The sequence below is a fragment of the Tachypleus tridentatus genome, unplaced genomic scaffold (genome assembly GCF_004210375.1).
Source record: "Tachypleus tridentatus isolate NWPU-2018 unplaced genomic scaffold, ASM421037v1 Hic_cluster_1, whole genome shotgun sequence".
Lineage (NCBI taxonomy): Eukaryota > Metazoa > Arthropoda > Merostomata > Xiphosura > Limulidae > Tachypleus > Tachypleus tridentatus.
In genome coordinates this window covers 24,132,242-24,157,364 of record NW_027467777.1, presented here as the reverse complement: position 1 = coordinate 24,157,364, position 25,123 = coordinate 24,132,242, and the positions used below count along the sequence as shown (strand labels likewise).

The following is a 25,123-nucleotide window of genomic DNA, read 5'->3' as shown; positions in this document are numbered from 1 at the left end:
TATAAACTGTAAAAACAATTATTACTAGGTATCAATCTGACACAAATATAAAACAATCTTTGGTTACTTGATATTAATTGTGAAAACACCTCATTATTAACAGGTATCAACCCAACACAAATATAAAACAATCTTTGGTTACTTGATATTAATGGTGAAAACACCTCATTATTAACAGGTATCAGCCCAACACAAACATAAAACAATCTTTGGTTACTTGATATTAATTGTGAAAACACCTCATTATTAACAGGTATCAACCTGACATATATAAAACAATCTTTGGTTACTTGATATTAATTGTGAAAACACCTCATTATTAACAGGTATCAACCTGACACAAACATAAAACAGTCTTTGGTTACTTGATATTAATTGTGAAAACACCTCATTATTAACAGGTATCAACCTGACAAAATATAAAACAATCTTTGGTTACCTGATATTAATTGTGAAAACACCTCATTATTAACAGGTATTAACCTGATAAAATATAAAACAATCTTTGGTTACTTGATATTAATTGTGAAAACACCTCATAATTAACAGGTATCAACCTGATAAAATATAAAACAATCTTTGGTTACTTGATATTAATTGTGAAAACACCTCATAATTAACAGGTATCAACCTGATAAAATATAAAACAATCTTTGGTTACTTGATATTAATTGTGAAAACACCTCATTATTAACAGGTATCAACCTGACACAAATATAAAACAATCTTTGGCTACTTGATATTAATTGTGAAAACACCTCATTATTAACAGGTATCAACCTGATAAAATATAAAACGATCTTTGGTTACTTAATATTAAATGTGAAAACACCTCATTATTAACAGGTATCAACCTGACAAAATATAAAACAATCTTTGGTTACTTGATATTAATTGTGAAAACACCTCATTATTAACAGGTATCAACCTGACACAAATATAAAACAATCTTTGGCTACTTGATATTAATTGTGAAAACACCTCATTATTAACAGGTATCAACCTGATAAAATATAAAACGATCTTTGGTTACTTAATATTAAATGTGAAAACACCTCATTATTAACAGGTATCAACCTGATAAAATATAAAACAATCTTTGGTTACTTGATATTAATTGTGAAAACACCTCATTATTAACAGGTATCAATCTGATAAAATATAAAAGGATCTTTGGTTACTTGATATTAATTGTGTAAACACCTCATTATTAACAGGTATCAACCTGATAAAATATAAAACAATCTTTGGTTACTTGATATTAATTGTGAAAACACCTCATAATTAACAGGTATCAATCTGATAAAATATAAAACAATCTTTGGTTACTTGATATTAATTGTGAAAACACCTCATTATTAACAGGTATCAACCTGATAAAATATAAAACGATCTTTGGTTACTTGATATTAATTGTGAAAACACCTCATTATTAACAGGTATCAACCTGACAAATATAAAACAATCTTTTGTTACTTGATATTAATTGTGAAAACACCTCATTATTAACAGGTATTAACCTGACAAAATATAAAAATCTTTGGTTACTTGATATTAATTGTGAAAACATCTCATTATTAACATGTATCAACCCAACACAAATATAAAACAATCTTTGGTTACTTGATATTAACTGTGAAAATACCTCATTATTAACAGGTATCAACCTGATAAATATAAAACAATCTTTGGTTACTTGATATTAATTGTGAAAACACCTCATTATTAACAGGTATCAATCTGATAAAATATAAAACGATCTTTGGTTACTTGATATTAATTGTGTAAACACCTCATTAACAGGTATCAACCTGACAAAATATAAAACAATCTTTGGTTACTTGATATTAATTGTGAAAACACTTCTTTATTAATAGGTATCAACCTCACAAAACAATCTGTGGTTACCTGATATTAATTGTGAAAACACCTCATTATTAACAGGTATCAACCTGACACAAATATAAAACAATCTTTGGCTACATGATATTAATTGTGAAAACACCTCATTATTAACAGGTATCAACCTGATAAAATATAAAACAATCTTTGGTTACTTGATATTAATTGTGAAAACACCTCATTATTAACAGGTATCAATCTGATAAAATATAAAACGATCTATGGTTACTTGATATTAACTGTGAAAACACCTCCTTATTAACAGGTATCAACCTGACACAAATATAAAACAATCTTTGGTTACTTGATATTAATTGTGAAAACACCTCATTATTAACAGGTATCAACCTGATAAAATATAAAACGATCTTTGGTTACCTGATATTAATTGTGAAAACACGTCATTATTAACAGGTATCAACCTGACAAATATAAAACAATCTTTGGTTACTTGATATCAATTGTGAAAACACCTCATTATTAACAGGTAACAGCCCAACACAAATATAAAACAATCTTTGGTTACTTGATATTAATTGTGAAAACACCTCATTATTAACAGGTACCAGCCCAACACAAATATAAAACAATCTTTGGTTACTTGATATTAACTGTGAAAACACCTCATTATTAACAGGTACCAGCCCAACACAAATATAAAACAATCTTTGGTTACTTGATATTAACTGTGAAAATACCTCATTATTAACAGGTATCAACCTGATAAATATAAAACAATCTTTGGTTACTTGATATTAATTGTGAAAACACCTCATTATTAACAGGTATTAATCTGATAAAATATAAAACGATCTTTGGTTACTTGATATTAATTGTGAAAACACCTCATTATTAACAGGTATCAACCTGATAAAATATAAAACGATCTTTGGTTACTTGATATTAATTGTGAAAACACCTCATTATTAACAGGTATCAACCTGATAAAATATAAAACGATCTTTGGTTACCTGATATTAATTGTGAAAACACCTCATTATTAACAGGTATCAACCTGACAAATATAAAACAATCTTTTGTTACTTGATATTAATTGTGAAAACACCTCATTATTAATAGGTATCAACCTGATAAATATAAAACAATCTTTGGTTACTTGATATTAATTGTGAAAACACCTCATTATTAACAGGTATCAGCCCAACACAAATATAAAACAATCTTTGGTTACTTGATATTAATTGTGAAAACACCTCATTATTAACAGGTTCCAGCCCAACACAAATATAAAACAATCTTTGGTTACTTGATATTAATTGTGAAAACACCTCATTATTAACAGGTTCCAGCCCAACACAAATATAAAACAATCTTTGGTTACTTGATATTAATTGTGAAAACACCTCATTATTAACAGGTATCAACCTCACAAAATACAAAACAATCTTTGGTTACCTGATATTAATTGTGAAAACACCTCATTATTAACAGGTATCAACCTGATAAAATATAAAACGATCTTTGGTTACCTGATATTAATTGTGAAAACACCTCATTATTAACAGGTATCAGCCCAACACAAATATAAAACAATCTTTGGTTACTTGATATTAATTGTGAAAACACCTCATTATTAATAGGTATCAACCTGACACAAACATAAAACAGTCTTTGGTTACTTGATATTAATTGTGAAAACACCTCATTATTAACAGGTATCAACCTGACAGATATATACAAGAATCTTTGGTTACCTGATATTAATTGTGAAAACACCTCATTATTAACAGGTATCAACCTGACAAAATATAAAACAATCTTTGATTACTTGATATTAATTGTGAAAACACCTCATTATTAACAGGTATGAACCTGACAAATATAAAACAATCTTTGGTTACTTGATATTAACTGTGAAAACACCTCATTATTAACAGGTATGAACCTGACACAAATATAAAACAATCTTTGGTTACCTGATATTAATTGTGAAAACACCTCATTATTAACAGGTATCAACCTGACACAAATATAAAACAATCTTTGGCTACATGATATTAATTGTGAAAACACCTCATTATTAACAGGTATTAATCTGATAAAATATAAAATAATCTTTGGTTACTTGATATTAATTGTGAAAACACCTCATTATTAACAGGTATTAACCTGATAAAATATAAAACAATCTTTGGTTACCTGATATTAATTGTGAAAACACCTCATTATGAACAGGTATTAACCTGAGAAAATATAAAACAATCTTTGGTTACTTGGTATTAATTGTGAAAACACCTCATTATTAACAGGTATCAACCTGACACAAATATAAAACAATCTTTGGTTAATTGGTATTAATTGTGAAAACACCTCATTATGAACCGGTATTAACCTGATAAAATATAAAACAATCTTTGGTTACTTGATATTAATTGTGAAAACACCTCATTATGAACAGGTATTAACCTGATAAAATATAAAACAATCTTTGGTTACTTGATATTAATTGTGAAAACACCTCATTATTAACAGGTATCAACCCAACAGAAATATAAAACAATCTTTGGTTACTTGATATTAATTGTGAAAACACCTCATTATTAACAGGTATTAACCTGACAAATATAAAACAATCTTTGGTTACTTGATATTAATTGTGAAAACATCTCATTATTAACAGGTATCCACCCAACACAAATACAAAACAATCTTTGGTTATTTGATATTAATTGAAAAGACCTCATTGACAGGTATCAACCAGACATAAATATAAAACATTCTTTGTTTATTTGATATTAATTGTGAAAACACCTCATTATTAACAGGTATTAACCTGATAAAATATAAAACAATCTTTGGTTACTTGATATTAATTGTGAAAACACCTCATTATTAACAGGTATCAACCCAACAGAAATATAAAACAATCTTTGGTTACTTGATATTAATTGTGAAAACACCTCATTATTAACAGGTATCAACCTGACATATATAAAACAATCTTTGGTTACTTGATATTAATTGTGAAAACACCTCATTATTAACAGGTATCAACCTGACACAAACATAAAACAGTCTTTGGTTACTTGATATTAATTGTGAAAACACCTCATTATTAACAGGTATCAACCTGACAAAATATAAAACAATCTTTGGTTACCTGATATTAATTGTGAAAACACCTCATTATTAACAGGTATTAACCTGATAAAATATAAAACAATCTTTGGTTACTTGATATTAATTGTGAAAACACCTCATAATTAACAGGTATCAACCTGATAAAATATAAAACAATCTTTGGTTACTTGATATTAATTGTGAAAACACCTCATAATTAACAGGTATCAACCTGATAAAATATAAAACAATCTTTGGTTACTTGATATTAATTGTGAAAACACCTCATTATTAACAGGTATCAACCTGACACAAATATAAAACAATCTTTGGCTACTTGATATTAATTGTGAAAACACCTCATTATTAACAGGTATCAACCTGATAAAATATAAAACAATCTTTGGTTACTTGATATTAATTGTGAAAACACCTCATTATTAACAGGTATCAACCTGACAAAATATAAAACAATCTTTGGTTACTTGATATTAATTGTGAAAACACCTCATTATTAACAGGTATCAACCTGACACAAATATAAAACAATCTTTGGCTACTTGATATTAATTGTGAAAACACCTCATTATTAACAGGTATCAACCTGATAAAATATAAAACGATCTTTGGTTACTTAATATTAAATGTGAAAACACCTCATTATTAACAGGTATCAACCTGATAAAATATAAAACAATCTTTGGTTACTTGATATTAATTGTGAAAACACCTCATTATTAACAGGTATCAATCTGATAAAATATAAAAGGATCTTTGGTTACTTGATATTAATTGTGAAAACACCTCATTATTAACAGGTATCAACCTGATAAAATATAAAACAATCTTTGGTTACTTGATATTAATTGTGAAAACACCTCATAATTAACAGGTATCAATCTGATAAAATATAAAACAATCTTTGGTTACTTGATATTAATTGTGAAAACACCTCATTATTAACAGGTATCAACCTGATAAAATATAAAACGATCTTTGGTTACTTGATATTAATTGTGAAAACACCTCATTATTAACAGGTATCAACCTGACAAATATAAAACAATCTTTTGTTACTTGATATTAATTGTGAAAACACCTCATTATTAACAGGTATCAACCTGACAAAATATAAAAAAATCTTTGGTTACTTGATATTAATTGTGAAAACATCTCATTATTAACATGTATCAACTCAACACAAATATAAAACAATCTTTGGTTACTTGATATTAACTGTGAAAATACCTCATTATTAACAGGTATCAACCTGATAAATATAAAACAATCTTTGGTTACTTGATATTAATTGTGAAAACACCTCATTATTAACAGGTATCAATCTGATAAAATATAAAACGATCTTTGGTTACTTGATATTAATTGTGAAAACACCTCATTATTAACAGGTATCAACCTGACAAAATATAAAACAATCTTTGGTTACTTGATATTAATTGTGAAAACACTTCTTTATTAATAGGTATCAACCTCACAAAACAATCTGTGGTTACCTGATATTAATTGTGAAAACACCTCATTATTAACAGGTATCAACCTGACACAAATATAAAACAATCTTTGGTTACTTGATATTAATTGTGAAAACACCTCATTATTAACAGGTATCAACCTGATAAAATATAAAACAATCTTTGGTTACTTGATATTAATTGTGAAAACACCTCATTATTAACAGGTATCAATCTGATAAAATATAAAACAATCTTTGGTTACTTGATATTAATTGTGAAAACACCTCATTATTAACAGGTATCAACCTGACACAAATATAAAACAATCTTTGGTTACTTGATATTAATTGTGAAAACACCTCATTATTAACAGGTATCAACCTGATAAAATATAAAACGATCTTTGGTTACCTGATATTAATTGTGAAAACACCTCATTATTAACAGGTATCAACCTGACAAATATAAAACAATCTTTGGTTACTTGATATTAATTGTGAAAACACCTCATTATTAACAGGTAACAACCCAACACAAATATAAAACAATCTTTGGTTACTTGATATCAATTGTGAAAACACCTCATTATTAACAGGTACCAACCCAACACAAATATAAAACAATCTTTGGTTACTTGATATTAATTGTGAAAACACCTCATTATTAACAGGTATCAGCCCAACACAAATATAAAACAATCTTTGGTTACTTGATATTAATTGTGAAAACACCTCATTATTAACAGGTACCAACCCAACACAAATATAAAACAATCTTTGGTTACTTGATATTAATTGTGAAAATACCTCATTATTAACAGGTATCAACCTGATAAATATAAAACAATCTTTGGTTACTTGATATTAATTGTGAAAACACCTCATTATTAACAGGTATTAATCTGATAAAATATAAAACGATCTTTGGTTACTTGATATTAATTGTGAAAACACCTCATTATTAACAGGTATCAACCTGATAAAATATAAAACGATCTTTGGTTACCTGATATTAATTGTGAAAACACCTCATTATTAACAGGTATCAACCTGATAAAATATAAAACGATCTTTGGTTACCTGATATTAATTGTGAAAACACCTCATTATTAACAGGTATCAACCTGACAAATATAAAACAATCTTTGGTTACTTGATATTAATTGTGAAAACACCTCATTATTAACAGGTATCAACCTGATAAATATAAAACAATCTTTGGTTACTTGATATTAATTGTGAAAACACCTCATTATTAACAGGTATCAGCCCAACACAAATATAAAACAATCTTTGGTTACTTGATATTAATTGTGAAAACACCTCATTATTAACAGGTTCCAGCCCAACACAAATATAAAACAATCTTTGGTTACTTGATATTAATTGTGAAAACACCTCATTATTAACAGGTTCCAGCCCAACACAAATATAAAACAATCTTTGGTTACTTGATATTAATTGTGAAAACACCTCATTATTAACAGGTATCAACCTCACAAAATACAAAACAATCTTTGGTTACCTGATATTAATTGTGAAAACACCTCATTATTAACAGGTATCAACCTGATAAAATATAAAACGATCTTTGGTTACCTGATATTAATTGTGAAAACACCTCATTATTAACAGGTATCAACCCAACACAAATATAAAACAATCTTTGGTTACTTGATATTAATTGTGAAAACACCTCATTATTAACAGGTATCAACCTGACACAAACATAAAACAATCTTTGGTTACTTGATATTAATTGTGAAAACACCTCATTATTAACAGGTATCAACCTGACAGATATATACAAGAATCTTTGGTTACCTGATATTAATTGTGAAAACACCTCATTATTAACAGGTATCAACCTGACAAAATATAAAACAATCTTTGATTACTTGATATTAATTGTGAAAACACCTCATTATTAACAGGTATGAACCTGACAAATATAAAACAATCTTTGGTTACTTGATATTAACTGTGAAAACACCTCATTATTAACAGGTATGAACCTGACACAAATATAAAACAATCTTTGGTTACCTGATATTAATTGTGAAAACACCTCATTATTAACAGGTATCAACCTGACACAAATATAAAACAATCTTTGGCTACATGATATTAATTGTGAAAACACCTCATTATTAACAGGTATTAATCTGATAAAATATAAAATAATCTTTGGTTACTTGATATTAATTGTGAAAACACCTCATTATTAACAGGTATTAACCTGATAAAATATAAAACAATCTTTGGTTACCTGATATTAATTGTGAAAACACCTCATTATGAACAGGTATTAACCTGAGAAAATATAAAACAATCTTTGGTTACTTGGTATTAATTGTGAAAACACCTCATTATTAACAGGTATCAACCTGACACAAATATAAAACAATCTTTGGTTAATTGGTATTAATTGTGAAAACACCTCATTATGAACCGGTATTAACCTGATAAAATATAAAACAATCTTTGGTTACTTGATATTAATTGTGAAAACACCTCATTATGAACAGGTATTAACCTGATAAAATATAAAACAATCTTTGGTTACTTGATATTAATTGTGAAAACACCTCATTATTAACAGGTATCAACCCAACAGAAATATAAAACAATCTTTGGTTACTTGATATTAATTGTGAAAACACCTCATTATTAACAGGTATTAACCTGACAAATATAAAACAATCTTTGGTTACTTGATATTAATTGTGAAAACATCTCATTATTAACAGGTATCCACCCAACACAAATACAAAACAATCTTTGGTTATTTGATATTAATTGAAAAGACCTCATTGACAGGTATCAACCAGACATAAATATAAAACATTCTTTGTTTATTTGATATTAACTGTGAAAACATCTCATTATTAACAGGTATCAACCCAACACAAATATAAAACAATCTTTGGTTATTTGATATTAATTGAAAAGACCTCATTATTGACAGGTATCAACCAGATATAAATATAAAAATAAGTTTCAGGAATTTTTTATTAACTTGGGTTAATTGAAGTTAACTCAAAATACTTGTATTAGGTTTTCATCTGTAAAAATATTTTAGTATTATATATTAATATTAGTTGTATAAACACCCCCTAGCAGTATTAGATATCAAACCAACTGCAGACACATGATATATATTCAGGAAGTTATATAGAATGATTTACACTTCTATAATTTCAGATTCCTTTATAGTTCACTGGTTTCTATCCAGAGAGAATGATTATGTTCTAGTGATACAAATGCAGGTCTATAAACTGTAAACAAAAACTAATCTTTCACTGAAACTGTCAAAGACTTCTGTTCTTACTAAATATCATCAGTTTATCTGACATAATAACCAGTTCTATGAACTGTAGAGATGTTATCTATCGCTGAAGAAAATTCTTTTTACCACTTAGATTTCTTAGAGTTCATGTTAGACATCAAAGAAAATAATACAATTACAACCTACATATACACACCTCTTTTAGAATGTTTCTATAAGTATTAACTATGGAGGTATTTAAAAACAAATTTTCTTTATTCAGTAACAACCTTGATAAATAAATATTGAGAATAACTTGTCATGCAGGTCGTTACTACATAAACAAGATAATGAGTAAACTCCTGAACCTAGTTGCTGCAGAGTATAGCTTCTGAGCTCAATATCACAAGTGCTGTATCAGAAAGTGAAACACTGATAAGTGTTTCTGACTGATTAAACCTATTGTTCTTTATGTAGCATTCAAAATATGAACATTTTTGTCATTGTACAATGCTACTTTATGTAACTGTACTAACATACGTGTATATCTTGTACACGAACAACCAAATATACTTTTAACAGAAGTGAATAAAAACAACTGTTTATGTACAGATTTCACTCATTGCTAATTTTGAACTTTAAAATTTAATAACCTAATCACAACAGCATATTAAATAACAGATAATTAGTGTCTCTTAGGACACAACTTTATCTGTAATTAATTACCATGCAAGTGACTTGTTCACATTGTAAATACAATTTGTTCCCTGAATGATTACCCACGATTCTTTTTCTAAAATGTCACCATATACAAATATATTAACCAATAAAAACCAAGTTTACAGCTCAAGAAATTAAGCTTACTAGAGCTAGTCTATTATGATTAAATGTTTTATTACTATAATTTATGGGACATCTCCTGACCTGAAAACATCTCTTCATATTTTAGTATCACTTGTCATAAAACATAAGTAATATTCCACGATTTTATATAGCACCACTAGATTTCAACAGCATCAAAGCTCTAATATGTCTATCACTGCACAAGTAACTCAGCAAGTTTCTTTAGCAACCATTTTAAACAATAAGATGCAACTGGTATATATATCAGTAGAGATAAATATTTTACGAACCACATGTTACATTAAAACATTTCTATACCAACTAAACTGTAAGGTAGTATGTACAAAACATGTGTTTTAATGACAAATTTAAGAAGAACATTGTAATAAATGTTTGTGTTAAAAAAGTTTGAAAATGTCATTTAATCTGCTTCTGAAAATTTGAATAAAATGCCAAAATAATAGAAATTACAAGGCTGTCTAGTCATACAGTGGTTTACATTAGAATGTTGTCTAATCATACAGTGGTTTGCATTAAAATGTTGTCTAGTTATACAGTGGTTTACATTAAAATGTTGACTAGTCATACAGTGGTTTACATTATAAAGTTGTCTGGTTACAGTGGTTTACATTAGAATGTTATTTAGTTATGGTGGTGTACATTAGAATGTTGACTAGTCATACAGTGGTTTACATTAGAATGTTATTTAGTTATGGTGGTGTACATTAGAATGTTGACTTGTCATACAGTGGTTTACATTATAAAGTTGTCTGGTTACAGTGGTTCACATTAGAATGTTATTTAGTTATGGTGGTGTACATTAGAATGTTGTCTAGTCATACAGTGGTTTACATTAGAATGTTAATTAGCCATGGTGGTTTACAGAGACAAGTCTTAATTTTTTTTTCTGAATTAAAACACTAATGTTTTAAAATGATTTATTACAATTTAAAACTCTTACTCTGAACCAACATAAGACATGTGATAATGCATCTTTTAGAAAATCTGTTTACTGTTCCTTTATTTTCTGAACAATTGTCTGGAATATTTGTTTACACCTCGGCTGATTTTAATAACATACAAGTGTCAATAAAGTTTCTTTCAAACATTATCTTTAAATTATATACAGTATCTGAACAGTGAAATCCACCAGTAAGTTTTTATTTAATCACAGCGAGCCTTTTTAGTGGTATGTGCTGCATGTATTTTCCCTTTCAGCTCACACAAACCACAGTTCACTCCCTCACTCTGGTTCTATAACTTTGGTAAAAACTAGTAACCATGAAAACTTGTGCAATAGTAAACATAAGTAAAATAAATTTAAATTTTGAACAATGTATCAAAAAAGGAAAAGAAATGAAAGCATCAGTTTATGGTAGTTTCTTTAGTGGCATGTTCAGTTTATGGTAATTTCTTCAATGACATGTTCAGTTTATGGTAGTTTCTTCAATGGCATGTTAGTCTCTACAAGTTTATCTGTTCCTTCCATTAGAATGGTTTTAGCTCCTACAGTATACTATATTTTGATCTATATTGTGGAACTCCTACAACTTAAAACTGAACAGCACATCAATAAGAAATTTAATTCATAAGTTTCAGTGTCTTCTTGATATATCCCACTTGTAATATCCTCTTGACACTCGGCTATGAACTCGTGCAACTCGGACGTAGGATATTCCCTAGAGTAGTGATTCTTGATGGTATCATAACTATCCATGATGACAGCAATGAAGAGACTGATTACCACATAGATAAACAAACTAATGAAGAGAAACAGGTAGAAGCGACTAAACCACCACAGGAGATTGCTGTCAGTGTTTAAAATAGAAAATGTTGCAAACAGGTCATCTCCATTCATTATTGAAAACAGACACTCAGCTGTCGTGCTCAGATGTCTGAACTTTAAGTGATACGGACCCAGAACCACCCATCCACAAAAGCAAAATCCACAGTACAGCAGCATACCACAAAGTGTGAACCTTAACACGTTTGGCAGCGCCCTCTTCAGAGTCAGAACTAGGATGTTGTACTGTGGAAAAAAACCCAGATAACGTAACAACCCTACCCAAACCAACAGGTTTCCAGTTCCAAGTAAAATTGCACACAGATTGTTCATGTCTCCTTCAATGAGCTTTTCCTCGAGCTGAATTTTAATGGCTGAACCAGAAATAATGAGAACGTCATTTATCATGATCATCACAAACCAGAAATCAACAAATTCAAGTTGGTCATGAATCAACAGCTTTTTACCTTTTTGCTTTCTAAAAAAAAGAACAGTTTCTTGGTATAGCAACTGACCTTTGTAAAGTGACCGTCCACATAAAATAACTGACCCCAAACAGAGAATTGTTACAAGGCCATTAAGAAACTGCTCCAATATATACTTTGACCTGTCACTGTTCACATAGTAAACATTCCCCTTGCAATCTAACTTTTTAGAAAATGTTTCTAATGTAACCAAAACCTGGCCATCATGTAAACTATTGTCAAATTTGATCACAATGTGGATACTGCTACAGTCCGGTGTGTCGAACTTTGACAGAGTTTTTACATACGTAGTTTTCAAGTCAAACATTAACCTTGCTTCAATCAGTCGATCAAAACTGATAGAACAGTTGTTCTCTCTCAGATATTTCTTCATCTGAAACTGATTCCATCGTGAATCACCTGCAGCATAAAGTGGTGAGATGTGAATACAAGTATTTTCAATAGTGTTATCATACCTTAATGTCTCATTGAAAGGAAACACTTCACCTTTCTTATAATGTTTTTTACAAAACTCCAAAGGTGACATTTCTCCAGTTAGATTGTTGTAGCCATAAGATCCAATTGTTGTGTTAGTAATCCTAGAATACATTTTCACCACATGGTCAACGTGGTCGAAGAATTCCGATTTGGTGTACACAGCATATGGTCCTGCAGAAGGAGGATAAGAAGTGATTTCACGCATCGGGTCCCAATCTTTAAGGAATAAATGATGAAATGTCTTTATTGTATCCTGATGTTCCTTATGGTACTTTGAAATGTCTGAACCAAATAATATCAACTGTGTTGTCACAAAAATGATCTTCACTACCTGAAGTCCAAGTTTCCATGGCAACTTCTTTTTTGCTCTCCATTTCTGGAAAGGATTCATAAAAAAGTATGAAAGTTTCCTTCTCAGTCGATCTCTCATGTAAGGCGTGAAAGAATTTCTCCGTCCACGGTAAACAGGGGCAGGACACAACTGCTCCTCACCTTCTGACTGAATGCTGTCAGGAAACGCATCTGGACTGCAATTCGAATACAAGAAAGAAACTGCACTGTCTACTGATTCAGAATTTTCAGACTGTCTGTTGGGAAAAGCTTTGTTCTTTACTTCACTTACTGGTAGTCTGTTGTCATTGAAACAAGCACATGATGCCATAGTTCACTTTTTTAGTTCTACTAAAAATAAAACCTGAATGAGTACTGTAACTCTTATCATACAGACACAATACAAAACTAAGAGATGTTGATATATTAAATTACTAAAGAGATAAATAAACTAAAATTATTATATTCTACCTCTCGGCTATAATATCCATTAAACGTGAAAATAAAATCATAGTTTATTTACAACTTGTCTTCTCCAAGGTGGTTGTCTACAATAAGTAATTTACTTTCCAACAAAGCAACAAAAATGTGTTTAATGTTTAAAATAAACAAATTCCTTACAATTCATATTATTGTGCAAGTTGATAATTTCAACAGATGATGGTTATAAGACAGAATTATAAAATAATTATTGTGAAGTTTCATAAGGACATGCTTGTCAACACTTCAATAATGCATAACTAATTTATGTAAAAAATTTGAAGAATTTTTCATATAATAGTAGGAATTATTTTGTATTGTAATAACTTAGCACCTGAGATAAACATTCAAATGTTTCTAACAAAGGTCATTAAAATTCAACTGAACAGTGACAAATAAAATAGAATTTTACAAACAATATGGTGTCTGTGTGTTACATTAGGGAAACAACGGAATTAAAACTCAACTATTTTAATTAACTTATTAATTTAAATATCAACTAATCAAAACTATTGTTTGTAATTATTATTATTAACCCTACATAGATATAAAAGGTTGATAATGGCACTTAAGATAAAAGACCATAATTTTGTCAAGGATACTTCACAGAATTAGCTCTAAGGATAATTGTGCTGTGTTTACTGAGAGGAATCATACCCCTGATTTTAGCATTGTGAATCCATAAACTTACTGCTCTTCCAGTGGTGGACCTGTAGGGATAAAGTTACTTGTAGGTTTCTAGGGTTAAATGTTAGACTTAAGTTAGTACCTAAGGATGAACAGATTGGTTGATCGAACTTGCAGGATCAGTATAGTGGAAGAAGAGAGCTTCTTTTTGGAATGGATGGTTTACATTTAAATAGAGCTGGGGCTAGCTTGTTTGTTAAGACTATAAATTTATTTTTAATGGAAGTTTTAAACTATAACTACACAGTAGTGAGGATCAGAAAAAAACTAAATGCAAAATGAATAAGTGGCAGAGAAACCATTAGCATAAGAAATGAATATAAACACAGTTATAAGAATAAGCTTAACTGTTACTATTGTAATATTACAAGAAATAAAACAGATGACTTTAGAACACTAGTAGTAATGGAGGATTATGATGCAACAAGAATAAGTGATACATGGTTAAATGTACATTTTGATGACACTTCTTTGAAATACAGGGTTAAACATTATCTAATAAGAAGAGACTGAGGGAGGATGAATTTACATGTAAAAGGTAAGTTACATATAGATGACAAATATAACAGAAAGAAGATTGAATCCATTTGGGGTTATATTAGTGAATATAAGGGGAAAAGACTGTTGACTTTTTACAGACCAACAAATGAAACTAAACAAATTAGTGAGAAACTTTACAATGTGACTAAGAATTCATCTGTTAATAAAGTCATAATTATAATTTTTAATTTCAGAATATAGATTGGGAAATGCTAGAGTCAAACCATGATTAAGAAAGGTTTTAAGAAATTGTTTAGGATAGTTTTCTTCACCAATTAATCAAGGAACCTTCTAGAAACAATGATATTTTAGATTTATTGTTAACTTCATATATGACTGAATTGGGTGGAAATTTGAGAAAATCATGGTGCAAGTGGTCATTGCTCTATTAGATTCAATATCTTGTTCCATATGGAGAGAAGGAATAATGATATTTTGGTTACAAATTTCAAAAGTGTTAATTTTGAAAGGATGTGACAAACATTATCTGTTGTAAAATGGACAATAAATTATTTGGAGACATTGACCAGATGTGGACAGTATTTAATGATAAATGTTTAAATATTAAAGTTAAATATACAACTGAGTTATTTGAAGACACTGACCAGATGTAAACAGTATTTAATGATAAATGTTTAAATATTAAAGTTAAATATACAACTGAATTATTTGAATACATTGACCACATGTGGACAGTATTCAATGATAAATGTTTAAACATACAACTGAGTTATTTGAAGACACTGACCAGATGTAGACAGTATTTAATGATAAATGTTTAAACATACAACTGAGTTATTTGAAGACACTGACCAGATGTAGACAGTATTTAATGATAAATGTTTAAACATACAACTGAGTTATTTAAAGACACTGACCAGATGTAGACAGTATTTAATGATATATGTCTAGTCGATAGCATTAAGAGAAAAACTACAGTAATACAAGTTGTAGAGAACTTTCTGCAGTATAACTGTAATTATCATAACTCACCAGGAAGACTAACAGGTAATTACAAAAACCACCATCAGTCACCTGAAGTTAGCCTTTCCAGTCCTGGTTCCAAGTTATTTGATGCTATTACTTTACTTTTTGAAAATGGCCATAAAAATTTTAAAAGACTTGTAGCAAAATTTTAATAACTTGTCAGGATGACTAACGGGTTGTTCAAATAGGTAGTTCGAAAAGCAGCATTAGTCACCTGAAGTTGGCCTTTCCAGTCCTGGTTTCGAGTTATTTGACTTTACGGCCATTTTCTAATTTGAAACTGAACGAGATGTACTCTGATTCTTAAAAGGGAATCACATTAAAAAAGGTCTAACGTATAAATTAAAAACCTCAAATGGCATTTAAAAGACTGATGGCCTTTAAAAAACAAAACATTTCCAAGGTGGACAGTGTCACCATTACCAATAACACTGTCTAACATTAGGGACAAACCTTGGGACCAAATATAGTAAAAATGGTGCCGTCGTTGAGAGTCATAATGACGGCAAGAAAGTAAAATGTGGTTTACTGTGACCTGAGTATCACACAGACAACACAATGGTGCATCAGTTCCAGATAAAAGAAAACGATGAGCTAAAAAAATTGACCAATGCGTAGTCTAGTTAGAACAACTTCCTCTTTCCGATCCTTACTGAAGCAAGATGGCCAAAGTCCAATACAGGGTTTTATTTCGAAAAGCTTGTTGTCACATTTTTCATTCCAAGTTGACTGCCAACTGGCATAGTATCCAGAAAAACGAAATAAAAGTAGATGTTAAAGATAACTGGGACAGTCGGTTTTGAATATTGGCGAGAACAGGGCGTGAACTAATGTGAAACGATTCCAGGACCAGTTGAGAACTAAATGAGTCAGTAAAAATAGTGCAGTTTCAGTACTGCTTAGCTTTTATGTTATCCAGGGCAAGAGAAATGACATACAGTTCAGCAGTGAACACAGAAGCTGTAGAGGGGATTCCACACTCAACCACCAAACCACAACAAACCATGGCAGAGCCCACACAGTCACCTGATTTTGAACCATCTGTATAAATAGGAATGGAAGGATGGTTCAAAAGATGTTCAGCAAATAGCAGACAGTATTTCCAATCAGGAGTGTCTTTTCTCAGATGATTTAACCTGTTCAGTGCCGTAAACGAGATAACTCGTCCAAGCTGATCAGTAACACAGTACCACGGATGAGTTATTTCATTCTCAATAATACCTAATTTCAACGCTAGATGTCAGCACCATACATGCATTTGACCTACTTACAAATTGTTTCACTTTCGATCCAAAATGGCGTCACGAAAAAAGTTACAAAATGAAGAAGCATTAGAGTTGTATTGTAGCAGCAGAAATACTTGACAGTCAACAGGTTAAAGGTAGGTCACAACTGGGGGCTGTAAGAAGCCATGGTGGGATGGGCTGACCAGTGGATATAGCAATGTTATTCAAGGACAGACCCAATTCAACCAACTGCACCTGGATACGAAGGCCAAAAGGAGCAATGGCAGATTGCCTGGTCTGAAGAAGTATGGCCCACTGAGGAAGGAACACACAATCCCAGGTAGGATGCTTTGGTAAGGAATGAAGTTTTGAAACATATACTAAAGACAGTTGCAAACAGCAGAGGTGCAAAGAAGGTCCATGAGACTCTGTGTATAAGCTCTGAACTGGGAAAGGGCAGAAAGCCCCAGTGCAGAGCCGAAGTCCTTGATAATGAATAGGGTCTAGCATCTTTGAAGCCGATGGTCTGGCAGAGCCATAGACCAGTGATCCATAGTCAAGTTTTGAACGAATAAGAGCACAATATATCTTTAATATAGAATGTCGATCCACTCCCCAAGTGGTGGAAGAGAGGACATGGCAGATGTTCAGTGCTCTTGTACATTTCACCCGTAGCTGCTTGATGTGTGGTACAAAGGTCAGCTTAAGGTCAAAGATAAGCCCCAAGAATTTTGTCTCAGGGACCATAGGCAGCACAACTTCACCGATACAGAGTTCAGGATTAGGGTGAATACCCTATTGACAGAAAAAGTGCATGCAAATAATATTAGAGAGAGAGAGAAGTTAATAAAAATGGGCAATGACCATGTAACCCAAATATATGGAGGTCTCGCAAAATGCCATAGCTCCATGTTGTGTCATAAGCCTTCTCAATGTCAAAGAATATTGATACAAGATGTTGTTGTTTGAGAAAGGCTTCTCTGATTCAAGTCAAATCTGGTGATCCATGGTGGAGCATTGTTGTTGGAATCCACACTGGGTGGGCGAGAGAAGGTTGTTTGGTTCCTTGAATCAAACAAGATGAGCATTAACCATCCTCTCTAAGGTCTTACAGTTAGGAGCTGGAAGGGACATCCTTGATGACCCAATCAGCTTCTTTTTGTCCCTTTAAATTTTTATTAATTCACTTTTCTTAACTAACCATAAAAATAACAGTAAATGTCTATAGCATTATGCAATTATAACACAATAACCAGAAAAATCAGAATACCTGGGATTTGAGAAACTACTTCCAATACATCCATGTATCTTCCAAACTCTTATCTCGGTTCACAAGCTTGCTGTCCCACAATTAATCTGATTCAGTTTGCCTCTTATTCAGAAACTGTGATAGTGTTATTATTGTAATATTCAATTTGTCAATGCTAGACTCAGTGAAGTATGAATCAACTTGCTGCATCAAACAGCAGTAGTAAGTATTACTAACTTTAACTGCACAGTTACTCTTGTATTCAAGTCTTAACTAAAAACAAAAGAGAATCCTCAATAGCTGCAGCACTTGAAATTACTTTTGGTAGGATTAAACTAAACCATGATAACTTATCTCTTTTTCTAAAAGCTATATTTTTGAACGCCAGCAAGACCAAACAAGGAGTGCGTGTTTACTCGATTCCATTTTATTACTTATCAGAACCTCTGACAATCTACCCACGAACTGAAATTGTTTGGGGCAAAATTAAAGTAAATTGTTCAATGAGACCTTGGGCGTGATAAATGTAGCAATCGAAATAGTTTGACCACCCGCATCCATGACTGTAATATCTTCAATCGATCAAGAGATAACAGAGCTATGGGCTAAAAGTTTATACCTAGTACCTGATTTAAAAGAAACAACAAACAATTACAGCTATTCTAAGGGTAGCTATGCCACACGGTTAATAAAATAATTAATTAACTCCAATAGCTGTTACATCTATGAATAATTTTTGCATAAATTTAATACCAGCAAAATAGAGCACTTAAAATTAGAACTGCTGAGGCCTAAATTAAAAAACGAAATAGAATATTAAAACACTAACCACTTTATCTCCTCGCGTCAGCCTTCTTCTATATCACATAATTTTAAATACCCCCCCACTCAGCGATGTGTTTTCAGTTTGCTGTCTGTGCTGCCCCCTTTACAGTGTACGAGATGAAACATGCTATAAAACTATTAATCGTAAAAACCGTTGGTTATTTTCTAATGATCACTGCACTGAACGTGTTGTAATTAACATAACTTAGTTTAAAACCTACTGAGAAAGTCTACTATCATTGAAAATTTCATTTTGATTTCCAAATATAGTTAATAATATTAAACATTAATTTATTTAATAATAATTATATTACATTTCATTACATTTTCTAAATTTGAAATTAAAAGCTCTGTTGTTTTTTTACAAATGATTTTAGACTAGAATTGACGTGATGACAAAAATAATTAATGACAATAACATGTTTTCATTATATAAAGTAGTAAAGATAGTAAATTGTGAAATTAAAGTAAATTATAACTTTGATTTATTTTGACAAATGGAGTTGTAAGAAATAAGGCAAATACATGGTTAAACGGAACCCTTTCCACCCATTATATGCTCTTTTTTGATAACAATTTTGTGAAATATTTAAAAACATAAAACATTTACATCAAAAGTAAATATTAACAATAACTTAATAAATTACCAAAATTCTTCACTCAATGAATCACACACATTATTTTGACTAGAGCAGTATAGCATGCAGTCACAATGCTGTTCAAATAGTCATTTTTTTAAAGAAAATAGGATAAAGCTTTACAATCAAGCTACGAGATGGCAGGAGCATCAAGAGTCATACGCAACAATCGATAAATTACATTATATATTTTAAAGACGACTGGTATGGGTATTAAAACTTTGATTAAAATTAAGTACGGGACAACGTTTCGACCTTCTCAAGACAGCTTCAGGTTAACAAGCGAATTTGCAACAAACCGTTGCTAGGTTCATGTCTTAGAGACGAGAATATAGGGGGCGTTCAAGTTTGTTGTCAGGTTATTAATTAATTTGTGTTTGTTTGTTTGTTTGTTTTGGAATTTCGCACAAAGCTACTGAGGGCTTAGCCGTCCCTAATTTAGCAGTGTAAGACTAGAGGGAAGGCAGCTAGTCATCACCAAGCCAAATCTTGGGCTCTTTACCAACGAATAGATTTTCATAACGGCTATGGCTGTTTAGCGCGACGGGATTAATTTGTGTATAAAGGTGTTTCTTTATAGTTTCATAAGTATGGCTTCCATATTTAGTATGTTTGTCTTGCTTCCATACTTAGTATGTTGGTCTTTTCTATGGTTATGTTGTGCTTTAGAAACGATTCAGAGAAGGGTTACCAAAATGGTACCTGAGATGGAGTGGTTGTCATATGAGGATAGATTAAAACTCTTTAAAAAAGAAGAGTTAGTGAAGATACGATTGAACTGTTTAAGATTGTAAGAGGAGTTTATAATATGTAGACATCAATATTTTTTATACTTAACAGAGAGAATTATTGAACTATGGGACAAAAATATAGATTTAAGCAAGATAGAAGCCGTCTTCAGCCAAGACGATTTTATTTTTCACACGTGGTGGTTACCCTATAGAACGAGTTACTTTCGGATATTGTGTAGATAGTAAATTTAAGTGAAATTTTAAATTGTTTGATAGATATATGAATAATATGGGTTGGCTTTAATTTTTTTGGATAGTTTTAGTTTGGCTTAGAGAACGGGACAGTCGAGATGGACTAACAAGGCATCTTGTAGGTCCTAAACATTGTTATATATGTCAGAAGAGAAATAAGTTTCAACTATATACAACAAAAATTGACTTAAGAGGTAGTGTTCAAATAATAATAAGAAAGAAAATTATTTTGGAGTTTAATTACACAAAAACATTACTTTTCAAGTTCTAGTTTCAAAAACCTTACTTTTTAACTTCTCGACTGACTAATAACTACAGTATTTGTACGTTAAAGATTCTTTACAAACTAGTGTATAGACTATTTTTACTAATTTCTGGTTCTTTACAAACTAGTGTATAGACTATTTTACTAATATCTGATTCTTTACAAACTAGTGTATAGACTATTTTTACTAATTTCTGGTTCTTTACAAACTAGTGTATAGACTATTTTTACTAATCACTCATTGTTTACAAACCAATTTAGTTATCAGTATTTACAAATAGTGTGGAGACCATTTTTACTAATTTGGGTTCTATACAAAATAGTGTGGAGATTATTTTACTAATCACTGGTTCTTTAATGCAAATACTATTTTTTTACTAATTCCTGTTTTTTTACATACTAGACTGGAGACTATTATCACTAATTCCTGGTTATTTACAAACTAGTGTGGATACTATTTTTACTAATTCATGGTTCTTTACAAACTAGTATATCGACTATTTTTACTAATTCGTAGTTATTTACAAACTAGTGTGGAGACTATTTTTCCCTAATTCCTGATTCTTTACAACCTAGTTTCTAGACTATTTGCAATAATCACTGGTTCTTTAGAAACTAGTGGGGAAAATATTTATACTACTTTTCTGATTCCTTACACACTTGTATAGACTGTTTTTACTAATTTTTTATTCTTTACAAACTAGTGTGGCAAATATTTTTTACTAATTCCTGGTTTTACAAACTAGTATAGAGACTATTTTTATTAATCACTGGTTCTTTACAAACTAGTGTGGGGACTATTTTTACTAATCATTGGTTCTTTATAAACCAGTGTATCGACAATTTTTACTAATCACTGTTCTTTACAAGCTAGTTTATTGACTATTTTTACTTATCTCTGGTTCTTTACAAACTAGTTTTATACTACTAATTATAGACATATTCCAGTATCACGAAATAACAAGTTGCTAAAGATAGACAGATTCCAATATCAAGAAATAATGTACTGCTAAAGATAGACAGATTCCAATATTAAGTACAAATATACTGCTAAAGATAGACAGGTTCCATTATCAAGACGTAACATACTGCTAAAGATAGATGGATTCTAATATCAAGAAAATTTTAGTTTAAATGAGTAAGATTTTTATCTTAAGTTTTGAATCCTGATAAAAATATATTTCAAATACAACATAAACCAGAACCCTGTGTACAAGTAATAAGTGTGTTTATTCATTAACTTTTTATATTTATCGACATATTGTTTAAAATTATATACTTCAACACCTGATGACATAGTCTTCTGACGAAACGACACTTGATAAAACAATGTTCTCAGTGATGTCGAGAAACCCACTTATAGAGAAATATATATGCAAAAACGGCTCGTTTGGGTTGAGAAAATATTTTACATAGAAGAGCGAACAACGTTTCGACCTTCTTCGGTCATCGTCAGGTTCACAAAGAAAGAGGTAACTGACCGGAAGCTGACCACATGTTTGAAAGAGGTTGTGTAACTGAATGTCGGAATGTAGAGGGCGGTATTAGATGTTTGAATACATAATTTTATTTATTTTATTATATTAATATAGGTATAAAGGCGTTCCTTTATATTGGTTTATTTTGAGTTTAAGTTGTTGTATAAGTAAGGCTTCTTTAATTTTGCGTTTGTTTATGTTTGTTTCTTTACTTAGTATTTGAGTGTTTTCTATGGTTATGTTGTGTTTATTTGACTTGCAGTGTTCGAAAACGTGTGAAGGTGACTTTTTATGTTCTTTGAATCTGGTTTCCATTTTTCTACTTGTTTCTCCAATATAGAAGTCGTGGCAGTTATCACATTGTATTTTGTAAATAATGTTGGTGTGGTGTTTGTCAGTGTAGTTTTTACATAGTATAGACCTCAGTTTTGTGCCTGGTTTTTGAATAAATTTGGTATTAACTGGAATGTCATATTTTGTTATTAGTTTTTGCCAAATGTTGGTTATTTGTTTGCTGATGTCAGGAATATATGGTATACAGCAGTATATGGTTTCGTGATTTTTGATTCGTGAGATATATTTACTTTTGTTGGTTGATTTTGCTTTCTGTCTAGGTGTGTGCGTATAATGTTTTCTACGGTTTGTGGAGGAAACTTATTGATGTTGATAAAGTATTGTTTTATTTTGTCTAATTCATCGTTAATTTTATCTTTTTATCTAGTCGGTTTTACGTAGGTAGGAATAAAGTGTTTGTGAAATTGTGTTGGCTTTTTTTCATTTGTAATAGCAATTTGTTCAGTTGCGTCTCGTGTGTCTTTGTTGGATTTGTGTGTATTGGTTTAAATTTGTTCGTGTCTGATAGGATGTTATTCATTTTTTGGATGTATTCATTCGTGTTCATTATGACTATAGCGTTACCTTTAACTATGCTCACCAGATAAAATTAACGATGAATTAGACAAAATAAAACAATACTTCATCAACATCAATAAGTTTCCTCCACAAACCGTAGAAAACATTATACGCACCCACCTAGACAGAAAGCAAAATCAACCAACTAAAGTAAATATATCTCACGAATCAAAAAATCAAGTAGAAAAATGGAAACCAGATTCAAAGAACATAAAAAGTCACCTTCACACGTTTTCGAACACTGCAAGTCAAATAAACACAACATAACCATAGAAAACACTCAAATACTAAATAAAGAAACAAACATAAACAAACGCAAAATTAAAGAAGCCTTACTTATACAACAACTTAAACTCAAAATAAACCAATATAAAGGAACGCCTTTATACCTATATTAGTATAATAAAATATAATAAAATAAAATTGTATATTCAAACATCTAATACCGCCCTCTACATTCCGACACTCAGTTACACAACCCCTTTCAAACATGTGGTCAGCTTCCGGTCAGTTACCTCTTTCTTTGTGAACCTGACGATGACCGAAGAAGGTCGAAACGTTGTTCGCACTTCTATGTAAAATATTTTCTCAACCCAAACGAGCCGTTTTCGCATATATATAAAACAATGTTCTGATATACGTGCTATGATTATGACAGCTGACGAGTCCTAGTTAGACTAGAAGCTTTAATTAATCTTAAAGACGGTGTATCAAATCTCGAGATGAGACCTGTTCAAGATGATTTCAATATACAAATTAAAAGTGATATTACCAACTCATATTACATCTTATTTAATTAATATAAAGTTAAAGAAACCGTATTCAGGAAAATTATAACAAATTCTTAAAGATTCTCATTTTTTAGTTATGAATTTATTATTAAAACACTAGAATAATATACTGGTTTGCTACTAAAAAATACGGTTCATCACTTGTCATAACTCAAAATCATGCTGCCCGGTGTCTTGTGTCAGAAGTAACGACTGTTTGAAAAATCAAAATCGTAACAACAGAGTTTTTATAGTAACAGTTGTTAAAGAAAATTACTCCACCTTCGTCCATTGATTAATTTAAAATTATTCCATCTTCGTTCAATGATTATTTAAAATTATTCCATCTTCGTTCAATGATTATTTAAAAATATTCCATCTTCGTTGAATAATTATTTAAAAATATTCCACCTTCGTTCAATAATTATTTAAAAATATTC

At 30.5% G+C, this 25,123-nt stretch overlaps 1 pseudogene across 4 annotated transcripts; it reads right to left on the bottom strand.

Annotated features, from left to right (window-relative positions):
* Positions 1-11,562: 11,562 nt before the first annotated feature.
* On the bottom strand, positions 11,563-19,756 carry LOC143241866 (mucolipin-3 pseudogene; annotated as a pseudogene). Of its 4 annotated transcripts, none has more exons than XR_013022313.1 (2): positions 19,642-19,756; positions 11,563-13,994 (listed from the first exon to the last, which is right to left on the bottom strand). The product of XR_013022313.1 is annotated as a mucolipin-3 pseudogene, transcript variant X1 (transcript). The 4 variants fall into 4 exon arrangements; XR_013022314.1 differs by having other exon boundaries at positions 11,563-13,991; positions 19,642-19,732; XR_013022315.1 differs by having other exon boundaries at positions 18,834-19,708.
* Between the last annotated feature and the right edge of the window lie 5,367 nt (positions 19,757-25,123).